At 41.1% G+C, this 17,352-nt stretch overlaps 1 long non-coding RNA gene across 4 annotated transcripts in view; it reads right to left on the bottom strand.

Annotated features, from left to right (window-relative positions):
• Positions 1-359: 359 nt before the first annotated feature.
• The window catches only part of LOC113599245 (uncharacterized), a 122,490-nt gene continuing 105,497 nt past the window's right edge, over positions 360-17,352 (bottom strand). For all 4 annotated transcript variants that reach the window (XR_003419997.2, XR_008295064.1, XR_008295063.1 and 1 more), the window contains one exon: positions 360-473. This is a non-coding gene — a long non-coding RNA (uncharacterized LOC113599245). The remainder of the gene's footprint in view (positions 474-17,352) is intronic.

The raw sequence follows: 17,352 nt of genomic DNA, 5'->3' as shown, positions 1-17,352 counted from the left end.
TAAAAAAAAAACAAAAACTATGCACGTGCAGGTATACAAAACAAATCCACACCCAACTTAGCAACCAAAACACAGCTCACCAAGAAACAGAAGGGACTCAAAGCCATCATGAAAGGAGAAAAAAAAAAAAAACAGTCCCCACATGGGCACCAAGCCTGTTTCTCCCCCGTCTGCCAGAACAGTCAGGAATGGTAGTCTTGCTATGTTGTTTTACAAATGCAGACCAGTCTCCAGCTACCGTTCTCTTCCCTCTAGAAAGTAAAAATTCCACGAAGCTTGTCCCCCTTGAAATGCCACCCCCAGCCCCCACCCCCCTCCGCTATCTCCCCACCAGGGCCTTCCAGAGACTTGATACTTGCCTTTTGCTTCTCCTCCAGCTCTGGGCAAAATGACTTCCGCAGGATCTCTTCCAGACACTCCTATAGGTTCTCACACCCACCTCTGCGAGCAAACCGAGGAGGGGGGACCCCCATCTACATTGACACAAACACAGTTGTAGGGCTTTAATTTCATTTCATCGACTTCCCTTTGCAGCTTGTCTGTCTCTCCCATGTCTGCCGCCACAGCAGGAGATTAAAAGAACAGAGGAGGTAGAGGCTCTTGCGAGAACCACAGGGATTTTGGCAGAACCTTTACAGGAACCATATGGCAGCAACTTTGCAATACAGGAAGCACTTCTAAGGGAGAAGATATTATTATTCCCAAGGAATTTTTCTCACCCGCACAAGGGAATGGAGCACTCCTGCCACAGGATGGGAGTAATATTTTCTGGAAAGACTGTGTGAATACAGATGATATCTAACTTCCATGTAGCTAGTCATAACAGGTCATCATTATAATGCACAATATATTTCACTAAGCCCCAAACAGAGAAGACAATACATGGTATTTCTGATATTCCTAGCTATTAAAGCCTGCTTAGAGCACGTTTTACTCATGTGTGTAATGAAGGGACTGAACAAGATAAATGGTTTTTAATTTTTTTCATCTTTGTCGTAGACTCCTTTTTCAATCAAAATCTGATTCAGAAGAACTTCAGTACAGGAAACGAGATAATGACAGAGCACGGGTGGCTGAAGCAAGGGTCAAAGGTCTGGGTCTGCTTTCTTAGGCTCCGCCTCACTTTTTTTCTTCTTTCCTTCCTAGTTCTTCTTTTTCTTTTTCTTTCTTTTTATTTTCAAGGGTCTTCCCTAGATTATTGTTCTTTGCTAATTTTCAACAGGTAGAACAAAGAGAGAAACACGCTTTACTCTCCGGGTAAAGAAAGACGAGCTATGTGTTACATTGCCTCAGTGGGTCCATGACTTTGCAACCAGCCCTGCAGTCCACGTGGACACCGGACTTCTCTCTTAACAATCCAGTGGGCAGAACTCAGCTAACAGCCAGGACCAGCACTCCTAGAGGACGTCCCCAGGACACTGCCTCCAGCCCCGGCAGCCATGGAGTCTGTTGTGAATGAGACACAGCCACGGAGGAGAGATTAAAAAGTGGCTGAAGAAGGGCATCACCAACCCCAAACCACCTCCAATCTAGAGCTCCCAGAATGCATCAGAACTCTCATACCACAGGGATGCCTGTATATGGTTTGAATTTTAAAAATATATTTAAATTTGAGTTCACTCTTGACGTAATGTGTAGCGTTTACTTCTTAGGTCATCTTGAATTCCTTCCCCCTCAGTTATTTAGCCCTAAACAAAAGAACCCTTCAGACACTTTAATGGAAATGCTCCTCAACCAAGGGAACCCAACGTTACTCTTGGTCAGATGGAAGCAATTGAGAAAGAATATAAAAATGTCCTTTAAGTGTCATCACTATAGATACATATGTGCTTATTATTATTCATCGAGAACATATTCTAGAACAAGCAGTAATATAACTCACTTTCTCTCAGCATAAGTTAGGATGCTTTTAAGAAATAAGCATTCCAAGGGGTGCCTCGGTGGCTTAGTCGGTTAAGCGTCCAACTCTTGATCTCAGCTCAGGTCTGGATCTTAGGGTCATGTGTTCAAGCCTCACGCTGGGCTCCACATTGGGCATGGAGCCTACTTTAAAACAATGGGAAACAAAAGAGAGAAAGAAGCATGCCAAACATACTAGGAAGAGATACAGAGGCAGTTCATTTCACAGGAAATATGGAAGACCAGTTCTAGTCTTCTATGACCACTGTTAGATTTTTGGAATAGTGTTAGTTTCCCTTTCAAGGTGTAGTTTTAGAAGCCATCACTTTTTCCTGGATGAAAAACCTTGAGTATTTTATAGGTAAAATACTTTCAGAATTCCTCATCTGAAAATGTGATGATGACGATGATGATGGTGATGTCTATAACTAGTCTAAATATGCTTCACAGGAGGAGGAACTGGTACTTGAGTACTAGCCAAGGAACCTAATTCTAACACCTAGATTCTGGAACTGTTGGAGTTAGCATTAGACCAAGATGTACTGGATGCCTAGCAAGCTAACAATTTGGTGGTCCTTAATCGGGTATTATTTTTTAAAAAATAGCTGTTTGACACTATCTATGGAAGATGTTGAGGGCTGAGATGAGAAAGAACAACTGCTGTCTATCAAATTCTATCTCCCCTTTTTTCTTAGCAGTTGGGGTCTTGCTAAACTACTCAAGAATTTACCTTCAGTGTCTCATCACCTCCCCTCCAAAGCAGCTTCTCTGTGGTTTCCTAACCCTGAGAGGAGTTCCAGAAATATCATTTTTCTCTATCTTTTCATATTTCCACGGATAGTTTAGAGCCCAGGAATATTCTAGTGCTCTGAATTACTGACACCCTAGGAAATGACCCAGCTGACCTCCCAATTTAAGCTGAGTCTGGGTAGGGCTTCCTCCCTGACAGCTTCCCAGCTGACCTGACCTTCCAATTTAATTTGATTCTGGGTGGGCTGTCCTACCAGATCAGTCAAATAATACCAGAGTGAGTGGCAACCAAAGTCTTTGGTGTTGGGGGTCCAGCAGAGACAAACAATAGCAGCTAATATATCAAAAAGATGAAAGCAGGGTTGAAAGTGAAAAGGGATAGTCTTTGGAGCTGAGACTTGGGGACTAGAACCAAACAGAAGCAGGGCAGGCATGAAGGAGGAGTATCCTGGAACCCGGGTCCTGGGCAATGGCAGTAGATGACTGTGCCGTGTCTTGGCACTTACCAAGGACTCCAAGGTGTATCACTGTGTTAGGGCAACTTAAAGGTCGAGGAAGACAGGCTCTATAGTTGGGAGAACTCAGTAAGATAATGCATGTAACGGTTCCTGCGTTTAGTGGGCCACTGCTCTGTAATTAATAAGCAAATGCTGTGATTACTACCTCTGCTGCCCTAATTACCAATGTCTCTCAAGTACAATTTGCTTGACATTCTTAGTCCTCTCAGAGAATACAATTCATGCTGGAGAAAGACATCAGTAAAGATCATGAGACTGGGATTCAGAGAGAGCCAAGTTCAAATTCCAACGCCATCACTCAGCAGCTACGTGAACTTCATCAATTCATGTAACCTGGAGCCTTGATTTTTCTATTTTTCAAAAATGGGGATGACAATAATGATTTGAAGGGATGTTGTGGGACTGAAGGCAGCATTCATAAAGGGTCTGGCCCAGAAGAGTGGTCAGTTAATGACATTCATTAGTGTTATTATTTTCACATATTAAGTTGAAACTGTCAGTCGGGGGGTCTTCTTTCTGGGTTTGAAAGAAACGAATGAAGTTTTCCCACTTATATAATAATTAAAAAAAAAAAAAGGACAGTTCCTTGGGCACTCCTGCCAGGAGAGGAGGTTATCAATGCAAACCCATTAACATACGCATTTGTTAAGTATTCAGATGATAGCAAGAAAACGCCAGGGTCAGCACAAAGTAGCTTCAGTTTACTCTTGCAGTGTCCTTTCTTAAGGGGTGGAGGGAAGTGGGGAGGCCTAAATGTCCAGCGGGTTTGATGAATGGTGTGTTGTTGTTTTTAGAAGAAAAACTTTTCTTGACTTGAGATTTTGGGATTTTCAAGTTCTAAATTGACTATCAGTGTCTTCAAAGATTAGAGAAGAATATTTGAACTTCCCAGATTGTGTGAAAAACTGTGGGAGTATTTCACATGTCTGTAGAATGATTAAAAAAAAAAATCTCAGCAAACACTCACTCCTGAGAGACTGACAGAAACATGCTGAAAAGTCGGGTGGAAATCAACACACCCGACACCATCCAGAGACAAACACAGCTTCCAGGAGAAACGCTGGGACAGCAGCGGGTTCTGAGTGAGTCGCTTTTCTCGTGGGTGGAACCAGCGTGCTTTGTGGACAGGCTGCAGAGTACGTGAGCCAAAGCCTTGGAAAATTCACACACAAGCCAGCAATGCAACAGGTTTTGGCTGCGCACGGATCCAGCCTCCATGAGGAGTCAAGCACCAAGAGCTGGCACAGAGACACAGCACAGATGTTGGTTGGCGTGGTTTCCCGTTGTGCCCACCCGCCCGATCCTTCGGCACCCTCCTCCGCCCCAGGTGATGCCAGCCGCCTTCCCATCCTCTCCCCACTCACTCACCCTGTCTCCATGAGGTGTCTCCGTGAGCCCCACAGACGCCTCCCTACTCTCAGACTCCTCTTGCAGAAAGAATGTTTGAAAAAAAAAATTATGTATGATTTCCCTGCCCCATGCAGACCTGTATGCTTCATGTACGATAATTTGAAAAACATGATTCTCAGAGACTTCACTTCTCTGGAAAAAGAGAGTGTAGTGTGCTAAGGAAGGTAACTGAGGTCCCACAGGGGCTCCTCATCATGCTCCCTCGCGCATGGGAAACTTGAGTTCACCATTCGATTTTCCACTTGCAGCAGCGAACAGATGTCTCCCCAGCCCCCTCTGCTAAAAACCTAGAGCGCTGCATCCCAGGAACAGATTAAAGTAGTAGCTGGAAGCATACCCAAGCTGAGGATTTACAGATGTTCAATAAAACCTGCAAACAGCCCACCAAAATCCCCGCGCAGAGCTGGAAAGGGCACACATCCAGCTCGGTTGGAAATGGGTCCACGGTGAGGGAAGGAAACAAGAATCATAGCTGTTCCAGATATGCATGTCACAAAGGATGCTGAGGAACTCAAGCGCATCCTTCAAGAATAGCAACTTTTCAATCCATCACAGTCTGTTTCTGAACTTCAGAATTCTCATTTCGCCATTAAAAATGTTCAGTTTAGTCAGAGGATATTCCAGATATCGTACTGCCAAGGAACAGTGAGATGCACAAGCCGAGGCAAGCTTGGCGTGAGGCAGAGAACGCAAATACCCTGAGAAGTCGCCGGGTAGCCGATCGGAGGGCTCGGCACCAAACAGGCAACCCCGTCTTATTATCCTTCTCTCGATTGCCCTATTTGGACACATTTGTAAAAGCATTGCTCACCCCCATGCCTTTATTCCCCAAATACAGCAGATGGCTTCAGTGCAGTGTTTCAAATCAGATGTTAGGCAGAGACGAAGCCAGAGCCCAGAGCATCTGGGTTTTCCAGAAGCAGAACGCGGAGCATGTGAGAGGATTCAGAGATAACAGAGGGGAGAGATTGTTCAGGGTATTTACCAGGCCATTTTAGCCAGCGGGAGAATAACCCCCCAGACTTGTGTGATTATTCTTTCTTTAACCTCGGTGGGAAGAAAAGGTGTGGGTTCACAAACCACCGTGAGGGTGGAAATTTTAGGTAGATTTCTTTCTTCACTACACACAAATACACACACACACGCAGAGACAAGATGCCATCACCATTTTTCTATCTACATTATTTTAAATGGGGTATTAAAAAGAGATATACATGAGGATCAAGATAGGGGGAAAAAAAGAAATAATTCAGCTCAATGCAATGTTCATGGTTTTCAAAAACCTGAGTGGGTTGGGTTCAAAAGGACACACTACTGTCTGAAAATTATACTTTGTCTTTTTAAAGATTGTCAGGTACAGAGTTAGTTAAATTGTGAGAAGACACAAGGTGTAGAAATCACTTGATTTTATCAATATCTGAAAAAAGATTGAGGAATCGGAATGACGTCATAGTGTCCAGTTGGTTCCTCGTCAGCCTTGTTGCACTGCCAGCTTGTTAGTAACAATAACAGGCTGTGAGATCTTATGCATTCTATGAAATCTCCATGACCCCACTTCGCTCATTTGTACAGTGAGGGGGTAAGCCCCATCTTGCACTGATATTCACTTACTTAGCATACTTAATACGATATCTTGCGCACGAGTGCTGAGGAAGTGATAGTTAATCATTATTCATAACAATACAAACTCCCCATATCTGTCACTACTGTTCTATCAGTTATCTCTAAACACTGGCTGTTTTAACTTAGAAAAACAGAGACTAGGCAGCTCAGACCTAGATCATGACCCTGGCTGGGCCCATGGAGAAATGGGGAAATGGGGAGAAATGGGGAAAGCAGGTGCTGACGTCATACCTCACTTCTAGGAAGTAGAGCGAGCCCACCATTATCCTATCCTCATCTGGTGCATTTTCTCATTTCACCAATGGTTTCTCTTGGGGACTGTTTAGAATAGGAATATGGGCCTTAAACCTTTACTTCTTCCTATTTCTGAAATCTTTTCTGAACCTACGTAAAGATATGCGCTTCTTGGTCCTTAAAGTTATTTCAAAATAATATATACATTTGTGTGTTCCCCACTTTGAGAAGTAATGGCTAGTTGAAAAGGCCTAAGAATAAACCAATGGAAATTATAAATAAAGCTCGAGCACACAGGGTTCTACTCCCTGCTATTCTTTCTGTGTTTCCCTAGTGAACAGTATCCATTTCACTGAGTGTCTGTGCAAGCCAGAAAAATGAGAATTATCCTAGACATTTTTTCCCACTTTCACCTTCTCCTTCCCCCTTTTCTTCCTCATACCTTATCCGATAAGGTTATATAATGCCTTGCCCATTGTATATATTTGATGAATATTTGTTGATTCAATACCACTAATACCTAAAAGTTATATAGGGCTTACTACGTGCCAGACCCTCTTTTAAACATCTTGCGTGTATTCGCTTATGTAATTTTCACAACTCCATCATCCCCATTTAACGGATGAGGAAAACTGAGTCACAGAGGGTTTAAGTGGCTTGCTCAGAGTTACATGGCTAGTAAATGGTAGAACTGCTTCTCAAATCCGGTCAGTTTAGTTTCAGAGTCCATGTGCTCAACCACTGTTCTTTACTGTCTATTTCAATCTTGAGACATTTATTTTAATCCTGCCAACAGAGTCACATATATTCATCCCAAGTTGAATAAAACAGTATATTGAGTATATTGTATGAGTTTAGCTATTGTGTTTCTCTAGTCTGTCCTACAGATACTATTTTTTAAGTTTGTCTCACCTTCCCAATTAAGTAGGTGCAACCTGGGCCTCTAGAGTGGCATGGACACTAGTGTGGAGAAATATAAGGTAGACCCATCGCCCCTCCCTTGCAGGCTTATGGCAGCCCAGTTTCTCATACGCACACAAGTCAGCAGGATAGGGAGCAGCAGGATAGGGAGCAGCAGGAGAGAAGCATCAAAGGTAAACTGAGAGCAGCATATGAAGGGAAAGGAATACAGACTTGATTCAGTAACCTATTATGATGAATTTGAAGTCCACAGCAGGGTGTGAGGTGACCCAAGCTGTGTTTTAGGAAGGTCAGCTTGATAGCGGTGCAAGGGACAGAGTGGCATGGGGATAGGCTGGAAGCAGGGATACGAATTTGTCAACTCATCCCCCAGCCAACTCTGCTGAGCCATCATGAGACCTTCAAGCTGTGCAGTGCAAATGGGAATGTACAGATCAAGTTGAGAGATAACTTGGAGGTAGAATTGGCCTCCATGCCTCGTTAGATGAGAGGGTGAGGGAGAGGAGACAAATGGATTCTCAGAGACAAAGAGAAAGGTAGTATCAGTGGGTTGCAGTGGTGAAGAAGATGCACATGGCCTTGCCTTCCTGCAGCTTATGGTCTAGTGCAGACACACACTACACAAGTAAGTTAATAAATGATGTCAAGTCCTACAAAAGAAACCAATAGAATATGAGGTGGCAAGGAGGATAGGAGGTCCACATAGAGGCAGGGAAATAAGCAGCGAAGCCTTGCATCATAGAATCCAAGGAAGTAGCAAATCTCAGCAAGAAAGAGATGGTAACCAATATCAGACGTTAGGAGGTTATATGATTTAACGTTAGATGACCATAATGGCTTTGGAGAGCAGAACTGTAGAGTGGATGGGCTGAAACATCATGGTCAATCGGTTTGAGAGTGACGGAGGCATGAGAAAGCAGGGAAAATCAACCCATACCGCGCTTTGTGGAAATTCGGCAGAGGAAGAGAAATAGGGGTAGCTGGAAAAGGCGGCAGGTTTGCAAGGACTTTCCTAAGATGAGGGCAAATGTCAGTGCTTCGTGGCCTAAGGGAGAGGTGAAAACTGCAGAAGAGGAAAGGGCACAGAGAAAAGAGAAGAGAGGATTAAGAACAGAGTTGCACACATGAGTCTTGAGATGAGTAAGAATGCTTCACCCAGAAGACAGCGTGTCGTCGGGGGTGCTAAGAAGGTAAAAGAGCCAGGTGCTCTTATCTGAATACTGAAGGAGATCAGGAAGCAGCCTAGGAAATGCTTGCCTCTCCAGGTGGCTGCGTCTGAGAGACAACACCACCATCTTACAGAGACAGCTGCATACTAGGAGAGAATCCTGAAGTAGTCTGTTATTACAAATTCAATACACAAACGACACTTGCAAAGTCACACCAGCATTTATCTCAAGAAATCAATAAAAAGTATTAAGTGGTTCTGATTTTCCTTTTACTATCAGAAACAGGAAAAAATCTAGTAAGGTGTTTGGATAGACATTATTTAAATCAATTACTTACAAATAATTAAATTTATTTTCAAGTACAACAAAATAGGAAAATCATTTCAATTGCCTGTTTTAGATGGATATATTTCCACAGTGGGCAATGCATAAGCAGGAGGAAAAGAAAAGAGAAGGCGATAACATTTACTGAGCACCTACTGGGTGCCAAGTGTCTTGTTCAGATATATGATGCTTGTCCTCACCTAATCCGAATACCCTGTGAGGTAGACACTCTTAGAGATGAAACTGAGGCTCACACATGTTAAAGAGCTGTTCTCCTGAATGATCATCTTTTGATGTAACCCCACTGACATGTTTACGTCTAGAGAGTGGCTTGGTATCAACCTCTAGAACACCATGTTTGGCACCTCCACCAGCATGGTAACCCCGGAGCACTAAACATTCCCATCCTCAGGATTTATAACAGGAAGGACCTTCATTTCACTCATAACCGTTTGTAGTATACATGGTCTCAGACATCTTTCTTGCCCACAGTCCTCTCTCTGGCAATTGCCTGGACCTTAGCCCTCGCTGAAGGGACAGGCCCAGGTGGTTTTATTCAACACCTCTGCTCTTTGATCATAGCTCATGGGATATCCCAGAATGGAACATTTTATCCAAAGCCAAGGGCTGGTCAGCTGTTCTCTAACAAGACTCTAACTGACACTGAGAATGTACCAAATTGTGATGGGCTCTGGAACTAAGAACCATGTAGGTCTGAGGGCAAAACCAAAGCCATGAGTAGGTTCTAGCATGGGCCATGAGAGCAGCAAGCAAGAATAGAGAAGAAGCTGATCTGAGAAGATAATGGAAAAGCAACCTAGAGAATGAGGGGTAAGAAACCACATAGCCTCGGGGAAAGAGAGATTATATCCATTCCTGACTCCTGTCTATTTGGGGTTTTCCTATACTTAATCCCTATACTTAACCTTTTGCCCATGACAACGTCTAATGTAGCTTTATAATAAACTCTACTTTTTAAAGTTGTAAATAAGATTATTGACTAAAAAATTGCTCATTTAACACAAAATATTGCATTAACAATATAGCAACACTAGCTAACATTTAGTGCTATACATTCAAAGTGCCGTCCATTCATTAATTCACTTGATCCACACAGCAAGGTGTTAATTCTATTCTCACTTTACAGGTAAAGAAACAGTGATGCAGAAAAGTGAACTCCATTGTAAATTCATTCCCTAGCACAAGTGGGACCCTACTTCCACCCCCAAATAAACTCTACTTTGCCTGTGTTTCTACTCAAAGTTAATTCAGGTCTTAAATCCAAGAGGGTTTTCCAGCCAGTTTAATTGGTAGAGTGGGAGTAATTCATTTCTTTTTCAACTGTAGCAACAAGTTGAAAACAGCTACAGAAAACAAAATTTATTCCTGAACCAAAAATTAAAACTTAATAATGCACAAGCAAATTGCATTGAGCTTTTATCACATGTTGCCCTTGCTGAACATTTTTGGCTTCAGCAGCTGCTCCATGAAATGTAACTGTCACTACAGTGAATAAATAAGCAACTATTGCTGTGATACAGCTGCCCCTTCTAACAACATTAGGGTAAAGCCTTTAGTGAAACCACAGGCCAGAAGAGAGCTGCATTTTTGCTGAATACGGATGGGATTTCATGTGGTCTATAGCAATCCCCTGAGATTACAGAAGGACGAATGAGCTTCATAGTGGACATTTATTATGTGGCCTGCCCAGGAGACTTTCCTTCTGGGAATTTTTCCAAACTTAACTCCATTTTAACTGTGTGATTCCTATAGAAGAACTGCCATTTTTCTCCAAGACCTTGCTTACCTGGCCACAGCCAGTTGGCCCAAGCCAGGCCAACCAGAGCCTTCTCTTGGGATTCTGCACATTGGACCCAAGATAGAGAATCAGTGTCTAGGAATGAAAGACTTAAAATGTAAAACTTGGGAGCTATCAGTGGGCCATGTTTTCTACCACACAGAGGAAGGCAGCCTGCAGAGAGAATGAAGCTGACATTCAGAGACAAAAAAAAAAAAAAAAAAAAAAAATTCTAAAAGCATTTGAATCTCTAGTTACAGTAGTTCCTGGTTCTAACTGTATCACTCTTCTCTCCACATTTCACTGATCAATCCTTTCTTGGATTACATAGGCCAGTAAACTCCCCTTTTATTTCATTGGCTTGATTTAAGTTTCTGTTACTCTGTCTAAGAGTCCTAATACAATCTTATCACTTATTTTCAAATTTTTGGTCATTTGTAAGGGAAAACACACTTTCTTTTGCACAAAAACTTGAGTAGCCTCAATATGTTTCTTTTCTTCCCCAAGTTGTTTCCTCTAACCAATATCCCCCTACTACACAGACTAGCCTCCCAATTTCATGATTTTTGCGAGTATATTAGTATCAGGGCCACCACGTTGCAGAACCTCAGGAGGGCCATTTGCAAATGTGAATCACATCCTCTGGAGTTTCACAACACATAGTCATATTCAGCAGCCCTACTGATACCCAGTATGGATTTTTTTTATTCTAAAGAGAGCATGACTGGCTTGTTTACTTACCAACGTTAGCATACAGTTTATGGAGAGCAAATGGCGGATGTGGCCTACAAACAAACCAATGTGCTGTATAAGAACAGAAACTTATATTCCACAACTATAGACTTACTAAGCCATATCAAATGTGGGGTGCCAGTAGGAAAACAGTGCTGCCAAGGCCTATGGGAGAATGAAGGACGTTGTGGGCTGGAAGAGGCCATAGCAGAGAGTTTCATGGGTCATTCAGGTTCTCATTCTTGTGGTCAGAAGTGAAGGTGAAAAGGGAAACTTAGTCTTCATTCAGTAATTCTGCTTATTAGAAGTCATCTATACAATACTTTAGTCAAATCCCAATGGCAGGGGCCCTCTAACCACACTGTACTTACCATACCAGCTCAGTCTGTCCAGAAGAAAAGGACATGGGCACCAGAACTTCCACCATAGATATTCACAGATATCCTATGAAGAAGTCTTTTGTATTTTGCAAGCCTCAGATTACACATCAATAAAAGAGCTTTGGCGAAGTCCATCACACCAGGAGTCATGGCTGGGTCCCAGGAAGGGCTTGGAAGAGGCTATTCCTACAGCCCTTGCCCTTGTCAAAACTTGCTCAGGAATCAGGGTGAACTAAACCACAATGAATAGGTTTAAGTTGAATAGGTTAAAGTTGATGAAGCAGAAAAAAAGAGGAGCAGGGGCATGGTTCCACATTCAACACAGGGGAATGAACATTCTTAAGGCCTTTTTTCACAGAGAAAGCCTTCTTTCTATCTTTAGCGCCCCACTCCAGGTAGTTCAGTGGTTCTCACATTTAGGGAGCAAAAAAGTACCTATAGCCTTGCTACTCAAGGTGTTGCCAGAACAGCTGCATCACTGCCAGCGGAGAGCTGGTTAGAAATGCAGAATCACAGCTCTCCCCCAACCCTGCTGACTCAGCATCTGCATTGTAACACAAGGCCCATGTGATTCACATGCACAGTACAGACAAAGAAGCACTGACTTGAGGTATTTATTGAAGATGCAGATTTCTAGGCATTGCATCTGAAAATTCTGATTCTGCAGGTCTGAGGATGGGCTCAGGGATCTATATTTTATTAAGTATCTCTGGTAATTTTTTTTCTGGATTTTCCTGGACCATACTTTGCAAAATACCATACCCCAAATTTCCCTTCATACTGGTTAAAATGATTTCTTATTCTTTCAACATATTTGAAGGAGTAAGGAAAGGAGAAAGGAAGGAGTAAGGAAAGGAAATACAGAAAGGAACATTTTCATTCTTTCATAAGTAGCCAATGGTCAAAGAAAAACGAACTATCAAAATCTATTTCTGTCCGTTGCATATATCCTCCTTCTGAGCTAAACAAGCAATAGAAAGAGCAGGTGGGAAGACCAAAAAACAGGGAGCCAGAAGTGTGGGGAAAGTGGAACACCGGAGAGGCAACCAAGTGGAGAACACAGGGGAGAGAAGGGAAACAAAATGGATCGTTGCCACAAGATCCATATCATGACTGTCATTAAGAATTAGAATTCACGTGATATGAAATAAACAGGACCTATTTGAAGCAACTTAAAACAGTCCTGAGAAACTTAAAAGAATATTTGAATAAATAGAAAGTATATATTATTCTTGGATTGGAAAAGGGTATTATAAACTAACCAGTACTCCTTAAATTAACCTAGAAATATTTTTTTCAAGTTGACAAAGTGACAGAAGTTCATGTGCAAAAATAAACATTGTAAGAACAGTCAGAGGAAAATGAGTTATAGCTTTATCAAATATGAAAACACATTAGAAAGCTATGCTAATTAGAAAGTTTGCCATTGACACTAGTATAATCAGACCTAACAAATGTAGATATTCAGTATATTATAAGGTAAGTAATAATGTAATATAGTATATTTATTGAATACATTTAATAAAAATTGTGGAATTATTTAACAATATTGAGCCAGTTGACTAGCCATTTGCAAAATTAAACTGCTGCTTATACAAAAATAAATTGCAGGGGCCTCTAGGTGGCTCAGTCAGCTGACTGTCTGAATTCGGCTCAGGTGATGATCTCATGGTTCTGTGAATTCGAGCCTTACATCAGGCTCACTGATGTCACAGAGCCCACTTTGGATCCTCTGTCCCCCTCTCCCTCTGCCCCTCCCCCACTCACTCTCTCTTTCTCTCTCAAGAATAAACAAACATTAAAAAAATTTAATGGTCAACTAATCTTTGACAAAGCAGGAAAGAATACCCAAAGGAATAAAGACAGTCTCTTCAGCAAGTGGTGCTGGGAAAACTAGACAGCAATATGCAGAAAAATGACCCTGGACTACTTTCTTACACCAACCATACATAAAAATAAACTCAAAATGGATGAAACACCTAAACATGAGTCAGGAAGTCATCAAAACCCTAGAGGAAAAAGCAAGCAAAAACCTCTTTGGCCTCAGCCGCAGCAACTTCTTACTCAACTCCTCTCCAGAGGCAAGGGAAACAAAAGCAAAAATGAACTATTGGGACCTTATCAAAATAAAAAGCTTCTGCACAATGAAGGAAACAATCAGCAAAACTAAAAGGCAACCAACGGAATGGGGAAAGATATTTGCAAATGACATATCAGACAAAGGGTTAGTATCCAAAATCTATAAAGAACTGATCAAACGCAACACCCAAAAAACAAATAACCCAGTGAAGAAATGGGCAAAAGACATGAATAGACCCTTCTCCAAAGAAGATATGCAGATGACTAACAGACACATGAAAAAATGCTCAACATCACTCATCATCAGGGAAATACAAAACACAATGAGATACCACCTCACACTTGTCAGAATGGCTAACATGAACAACTCAGGCAACAACAGGTGTTAGCGAGGATGCAGAGAAAGAGCATCTCTTTTGCACTGCTGGTAGGAATGCAAACTGGTGCAGCCACTCTGGAGAACGCTATGGAGGTTCCTCAAAAAAATAAAAATAGAACTACCCCACAACCCAGCAATTGCACTACTAGGCATTTATCCAAAGGATACAGATGTGCTATCTCGAAGGGGCACATGCACCCCAATGTTTATAGCAGTGCTATTGACAATAGCCAAAGTATGGAAAGAGTCCAAATGATCATCAACAGATGAATGGATAAAGAAGGTGTGGTGTGTGTATATATATACACACATATATACACATATATACACATACACACACACACACACACACACACACACACACACATATATATATGTAATGTAGTATTACCCAGCGAACAAAAAGAATGAAATCTTGCCATTTGCAACTATGTGGATAGAACTAGCAAGTATTATGCTATGCAAAATTAGACCATCAGAGAAAGATAAATATCATATGACTTTACTCCTATGAGGAATTTAAGAAACAAAACAGATGAACATAAGGCAAAGGAAGGAAACTCTTTAATATAGAGAGCAAACAGAGGGTTGCTGGAGGGATTGTGGGAGGGGGGTGGACTAAATGGGTAAGGGGTAGTAAGGAATCTACTCCTGAAATCATCGTTGGACTATATGTTAACTTACTTGGATGTAAATTATAAATAAATAAATAAATAAATAAATAAATAAATAAATAAATAAATAGAATTTTAAAATAATAAATTGCAAACGGAACAAAAATTCAAATATATAAATAAGAAAGCACAAAAATACTAATATAACACCTAGATGAATAATCTTTATTATTACTCAAGAATGGGAAAAGCCATAAAGAAATTGCTAAATTTGAATGCATAAATCCTAAAAAGTTCTTTTTGACAAAAGTCAAAATAAAAACTGTAAACTTAGAACAAAATTACAAAACATACAAGAGACTAATTATATGAAAAACAAAATAATCTAACAGAAAAATTGGGAAAACACATACACCAGCCACTTATATTAAAAGAAATATAAATGGTCAGTAAATATATGAAAAGATATTCAATATCACTCATAACTGTGGATCCTGAGAAAGTTAACAGAAACCCATGGGGGACGGGAAGGAAAAAAAAAAAAAGAGGTTAGAGTGGAAGACAGCCAAAGCATAAGAGACTCTTAAAAACAGAACAAATTGAGGGTTGATGGGGCGTGGGAGGGAGGGGAGGGTGGGTGATGGGTATCGTGGAGGGCACCTTTTGGGATGAGCACTGGGTGTTGTATGGAAACCAATTTGACAATAAATTTCATTAAAAAACATTACATTTAAAAAAAACATATCACTCATAATTAATAAATGCAAATTAAAACAAAAATGAGATACCGTATTTTACAGACTACCAATGATTTTCATAGTTTTCTAATACTTAATCTTGAATCTCATACATCATTGGCAAGATTATAAATTAGTACCAATTTTAGGGAGGGGGCACTATGGCAATATTAATCCAAGTTGGAAATGCTATACTCTTTGACCAATGAATTTCACCTGTAGGGATTTATCCTACAAAAATAGTTGATATATGTATAAAATTATCTGTAGGATATTTGTAATAGCAAAAAACGAGAAACAACCTTCAATAGAGAATTTGATAAATGCATGATAGTACATCTATACCATAGACTTTCATGCAAATATGAGAAAAAACAGGGTGTATCTACGTCTACCTCTGTGGAAGGATGACGAAGAAATACTGGCTGAATGGTCAGAGGCAGTTCATTTCAGAGCGGGATACGTAGTGCCACCCTTGATTAAAGGCATGACATCCGGGGGCGCCTGGGTGGTGCAGTCGGTTAAGCGTCCGACTTCAGCCAGGTCACGATCTCGCGGTCCGGGAGTTCGAGCCCCGCGTCAGGCTCTGGGCTGATGGCTCAGAGCCTGGAGCCTGTTTCCGATTCTGTGTCTCCCTCTCTCTCTGCCCCTCCCCCGTTCATGCTCTGTCTCTCTCTGTCCCAAAAATAAATAAACGTTGAAAAAAAAAAATTAAAAAAAAAAAAAAAAGGCATGACATCCGAAAATAGACTGCCTACTTTGCAACCAGGTCTCCTACTAATGAACTCAATGACCTTAAAGGAACTACTCAACCACACTGTGCCGCATGGTCCATATATTTAAAATGGGAATAACACTATGCGCTTTAAGGGTTGTTGTGAGGCCTATACGAAATAGCCATGTAAATAATTTAGCACCGTGCTGAACATATAGTTAGCACCCTGCACAAGAAACTACTCACAGCGGTTCTCGCTGGGAAGTGTGGCTGAGCTTAGAGTTTGCATGAGACTTTTATTTTATACTTTTCTATTCTGCTTGATTTTCTTCAATTCAAACATATTACCTCTACAATAAAAACTTCTCAATTTAAATTTAAAGTTAAAGAATCCTATCAGAAATTGATTTTAAAAGACTGTTCCATGAGTATTTCAGTATTTGTCATATTACCAAGTTAAATTCCCCTCAAAATAAATGTCTATACTCTTTCCTCAAATAATAAAACCAAATGGCAGCTCTCTAGCATCTGTAAATCTCGCACTACCCATCCAGACAGGAGAGCTGAATTTGCTTGGTGAAGGATAATAGCAGCGAGTCATAAGGCTTAAGTTGACTTATTTGTTGTTATAATAAACCATTATTCATTCATTCTCCAAAGTATATAAGGCAGACTGACCTTGGCGGCATTCTTTAGAAGTGAGAAGACTATAAGCCAAATATCTAATCATCAGAATCAAAATCTGATTTCTGGATCATCAGAAAAATCGGCCTCTTCTGCTGCCAAATGATCCTCCTGCTGACCACATTTTCAGTCAATCAGAATATAATCCTATCACGGGCAGTGAGCGAGCGTGAGGATTGCATTTTGTTTCATAGCTGGTCTAAACATGATTACTGCTTTCATCACACAGCCATATCATCAAGTCAATAAGGATTTTCTATACTGACTTTTCATGTTGCACAGACTGTATAGAGGAACTTGGGTAATTCCAATTTGCTGCACAAAACCCAGCTCTTCAGAGAATAGATTAGTCCCTGTTCACCTTGTCTTGTTCAGGATAAACCACA

The sequence above is a fragment of the Acinonyx jubatus genome, chromosome C1, assembly GCF_027475565.1.
Source record: "Acinonyx jubatus isolate Ajub_Pintada_27869175 chromosome C1, VMU_Ajub_asm_v1.0, whole genome shotgun sequence".
Taxonomy (NCBI): domain Eukaryota; kingdom Metazoa; phylum Chordata; class Mammalia; order Carnivora; family Felidae; genus Acinonyx; species Acinonyx jubatus.
Note: the sequence above shows the minus strand (reverse complement) of the source record. Positions and strands in the feature narration are given on the sequence as shown.